The sequence below is a fragment of the Lathyrus oleraceus genome, chromosome 5 (assembly GCF_024323335.1).
Source record: "Lathyrus oleraceus cultivar Zhongwan6 chromosome 5, CAAS_Psat_ZW6_1.0, whole genome shotgun sequence".
Lineage (NCBI taxonomy): Eukaryota > Viridiplantae > Streptophyta > Magnoliopsida > Fabales > Fabaceae > Lathyrus > Lathyrus oleraceus.
The window spans coordinates 510,552,268-510,557,323 of NC_066583.1; the positions used below are offsets into that span (position 1 = coordinate 510,552,268).

Here is a 5,056-nt window from a genome sequence, read left to right on the forward strand (position 1 = left end):
GGGATACAATCCAAAACCAATATCATCTTTTTTCTTTCTTTTTATTAATTCATTTTAAATATATTTGATTGAACGATAAAAATGCACATGAATAATGTTTGCTAACCCTTGATTAAATAACTCTAATGGTCATGATTGAAATAAAGAAACACAAATTAATTTAGAATGTCAATGTTGCCCCTTCTAAAAGCTTTAAAAGATTTAAAATAAATTAAATAAATAAAATAAAATAGAATTCACATCCTTTAAAATTTATATGATAAAATCAAAATAAAGATATAGAAATTCTATTTAATTATTTTGAACAGTTTGAAAAAAGAATAAAAATAAAATGACTAAATAAGATAAAAATCAAGCGCAAAAGTGCTCGAAAAATTAAAATGAATGCACTAAAATGGTCAGCATGAAATAAATTTCTCGGAAACTTACAACTTTGATCAAATTTTGAAGTGAAAAATACTCGACTGAAAAGGTTCGACTGATCAAAATGCAACAGAAAAAGTAGTCGAAAAATAAAAACGAGCACGCCAAGTTAAACTACGCAAACTGGAGATTAACAAGAATGACGTCTGCAAGCTCGATTTCAAAACTTTTCATCCGCTAATTTTATGTACATTTGAGAAACAGATTGAATGGTATCATATTCTTTGTTTTGATGTTTTCGTCAATTAGAGTGTATATGATTGTGTTTATTCGCTTATTTGTAATTTGCTTTTTGTTCAAATATTTGTGTGTTTGTAATTCATTTGCAATTTTATTTGTATGGTTTTCGCTCCGGCTTTTAGAATTATACAATTAAGACCACTCACTAATCAATAAAATTAGAATTTTGATCCATTATAGTATTCTTTTTTTAGCATTGCAAGTTGGTGTTTGTCATTTTATCTGATGTTGCTTGAATCACAAATCAGAATACTTAAATCAACGTGCCAAATAATTTGATTAGAATCATGTGCAATCTGTGACTCAAATCAAGACTTTTGAGAAAATTGTAATTTGTCTCTTGACGATTTGACTTGAATCATAAAATTAACTTGACTTGAATCACAACCTAACGTGACTTGAATCATGTTTAAAGCTTCACTACAATCATACCTCTCCATGAAATCTAGAATTGACCTCTGTTTAATTTGACTCGAATCATGAATTGAACATGATTTAAATCACAACACCTTGTGACTCGAATCGTGAATTCTTCTTGACTCGAATCATAGCAGTAAAAATCAAATTTTCCACCTTAAATTTAAATCGTTGTTTCTTCGATCTAAAACGAGGAAAAAAAAAATAGTGAAACAATGTGGATGAAATTCACTCCGGATTAGTTGTGATTAATAAATATAATTTTTTCAAGATACCATTTAATATAAGTAATTTGATCTATAAAATTCTAACCAAACTTTTAGAATATTTCAAAATTTTCATAAATAAAGTCATGAATATTCAACAGTTTCAAAAATAAAGTAATGAATATTCAACAATTTCGTAAATAAAATCATAGTTCATAAACACTTGAAATGATAACAATGATTTTAAATTGCGGTTGGATCGTGGACAGTGGCGGATACAGAAATATTTGGCTTTATATTCATATTTTCTAGGTACATAAGTAAGTCATTGCTTAAAACAACAACATAGGTAATCAACACCTAGAGTATATTTTTGAGGAACATAAGTCAATTCTTAAAACAACAACATAGGTAATCAACACCTAGAGTATCACAAAATCCACCAAATGAAAATCCCTTGCCCTTACAGTCTTGATCGCAGGTAGGAGAACAAAGTCCAGAACAACACTGTGCATCTGGCCACCCCGGGGCGCATGATTCATCTAAAATTATTGCTGGAGTCTCCAAACTAGTAACCAATCCTGAAATAATATAACATAACATATTTTCAATTTAAGTTACTAAATTGTTTATGAAATATACAACTCTAAAATATTAAAACAAAAACTTTCTCCTCACCTGAAAACAAGACCAAAGCAATGCATGAAACAAAGAGAAGATAAGATTGATAGTTGTTAAATGCCATTTTTTCTGTTGAATTTGTATATCTTATATTTTAGACTTATCTCATTTCCATTACATATATATAGACTTGGAAAATGTAGTATTTAGAATAATATTAATATTTGTATTGACTAAAGTTTTATAAAAATTTATAAAAGAAAAGTGTAAGGAATATCTTCTAAATATAATAACATTTCCTTTATTTCTTGTAAATAATTTACATTATATTTAACCAAAGAAAATATATTAATTTAAGCAAATGTTGATACAATTTTTTTTCATCAAATCAAATGTTAGTAATATTATTTTAACTAATAACATTAAAACTGATTTTCTATATTTTTTCTTATATTATTGCAAATACCCAAATCCGAATAGTTTCACCTTATTATTTATTTCTACTAATAAGTAAGACTAAAATAGATAAATTAGATATAATCGCTTCTCTTTATTGATTTAGAGATATACAATCATATTTATATTTAGATAAAATTTTAATTAAAATTAGAAATTTAATTTTGATGATTTTCAAATTAAATATGTCAGTGTCATTTATTTATAAGGTTGTCATATTGGTATACATATCTATTCATTGTTATAGAAAATAAAGATTTAAATTTGGTTGAGTGATTTGTTTTGGATATATTTTTTTCTTATTTGGCAAAATTTTCAAATTTGATTTCTATTTGAAATTTGAAATTGATTCATAAACATTTTGCACTTAAAATTATTTTGACAAATAAGCCATGTGAAGATTTGTTATAAACATTTAATTTGATTATTATATTATTATTATTTGAAAGATCAATTAGCTTAATATAGTACTTAATAGTGAATCTCAAAATATTGTGATCCGATTTTGATAAGTATTACATTAAGATTTCGACTCTTTAAATTTTAGAAAATTTGAATTCGAGATTTATTGTTTATTTATAAGCATATGGGAATTTTTAGGAAAATGTATTATTTAGAATAATTTTAATTTTAGACATATACCATGCTATGACTTAATTGATTGCGTTGACTGTATGATAATTTCTTAAAACCTATGATGAGAGAGAGAGAGACTTGGAAAATGTATTATTTAGAATAATGTTAATTTTAGACATATACCATGCTATGATTTAATTGATTGCGTTGACTGTATGATAATTTCTTAAAACCTATGATGAGAAGTGAGATAAGCCTAGGTCGTAATTAACTGAATAAATTAGAAAGATAACTTACGTTATGAAATGACTTAGGTGGAAATGCTTGGACACGAAGGTACCTCGGTGTGCATCTTGCACGAGTAGTTGCTTGAATTGAGAACTAATAGGCTTTGTATGAAACATGTTGTGATAGTATGAGAATTTTGATGAATGTGATCACCTAGTGATTGATGAGTGCAGTCACGTTGATGTTGTGACCTAGTCAAGTATTAAAAAAATAACCCTTGATCGTGCATAACCCAATTCATATGCTTATGTAAAGTAGAATTCATGATGTGGCACCAATTATTCGAGACTCATAAATGGGTTTGAGTCCCATAGAGGAGAGTTCTCATAAGTGGGTTCGAATCCCATAAAGACGTGGGCACCTAAGTGGGTTCGAGTCCTATACGGAAAAAGGTACTCTAAGTGGGTCTTATTGTCATACGAGTTACGGATCTTGATGTAGGTTCGAGTCCCATGGAAAACCCGAATCCACAAGAAAGTCGAATCATACAAAGATCTGTGACCATTGTCCATAGTTCTAGATGTAGGATTGGTCGAGGAAAGATGCTTTGTTGCAGTTCCGAATAATGATTTATTGAGTTAAGTAAACTTGAGTTACATGTTTCCATACAATGTGAATATCCTTTAGATGCTTAAGTCTTGATTTTTTTCTATAAGTGATATACAAGTAATGAGAGATAAAGACTTGAGTTAAGAATCATTGAGAAATTCCTTAGAGCCGAGTGAACCCGTAAGATATGGGAACTCACTGAAATTATCATATCACACCACTATTATTATTGTTTTTCAGGTGTTTATTTTCATGTTAGGGGAAGGAAGATATTGTCTGATGATGTTTCGAAGACTTTCATTACGTGATCTTCCACTGTGGATATTTGTGCAATGAGAATATTGTACATATATCTTATTTTTTGTTTATGAATTGTTGTATGTCATATGCCATACATTATATTTTACGTGATGGACATGTATCTAATGATGCCATTAGGCACTTGTATTGTATTTGTACCAATTAATATTACATTTAATGTATTTTCTAGATGTGTATTATATGGAGTGTTACAGTTGATCTAGGTTTTAAATGATTACTGATCCCAAATTTTGAAACCTAACTTAATTTTACTAATCAAAATTAGTAATACTTTAGGAATAGAGAATTACAATTTTGTGAAATGGGAACTAATGCAGGATAAAACCTTGTTTTAATTTTGAATTCACCTAAGGGATTAAGGGGTTGTTATTAAAAGAGAGTGTTACACACCATGGAATCGGGATTATCTAGTTTGTTAATTTATCGTAACACTAAGACAACACTTTAAGGAAATAAACACAATTATCAAAAATCGACAAATAAAAGATTCAAAAAAGGTCTGTTCATTTTATTTGTTCCAGTGAATAGAGGGGTCCCATGATATTTATAGTTCATCAAACCACACTAGGGTTCCATCTCTAGATTTATAATACGCCCATCAAAATGAAACGCCTACCCAAACACTCATTTTGCATGAAAATGTCAATGAACCTTGTTACCTCTATTTATAAAACATAATAGATAAATAAGAGGGTAACAAGTGAAGAAAAAAATGACTTTATTTCAAAAACTGTCAAAATGGATGAAAAAGAGGGGAAGGAGAAGAGGCATGAGACTCCAAGGGTTTCACCGCCTGAAAGGACAGTTTCCCTTATCTAACATTAGGACATCCATTAAGAAGGGGAGAAAATACAGAGTCCACCAATGAAAGTCAATACTCATGTAGTTTTGTCAGTTTTTTTTTTAAATAATATTAAGAGGGGTATTACATTGTTTGAAGATTAATTTTGGTATTATTT

General features: G+C 28.6%; 1 long non-coding RNA gene across 1 annotated transcript; it reads right to left on the minus strand.

Annotated features, from left to right (window-relative positions):
- Positions 1 to 1,560: 1,560 nt before the first annotated feature.
- Positions 1,561 to 2,063, minus strand: LOC127085905 (uncharacterized). The gene is made up of 2 exons (XR_007789304.1): positions 1,965 to 2,063; positions 1,561 to 1,867 (listed from the first exon to the last, which is right to left on the minus strand). It is a non-coding gene; the product is annotated as an uncharacterized LOC127085905 (long non-coding RNA).
- Between the last annotated feature and the right edge of the window lie 2,993 nt (positions 2,064 to 5,056).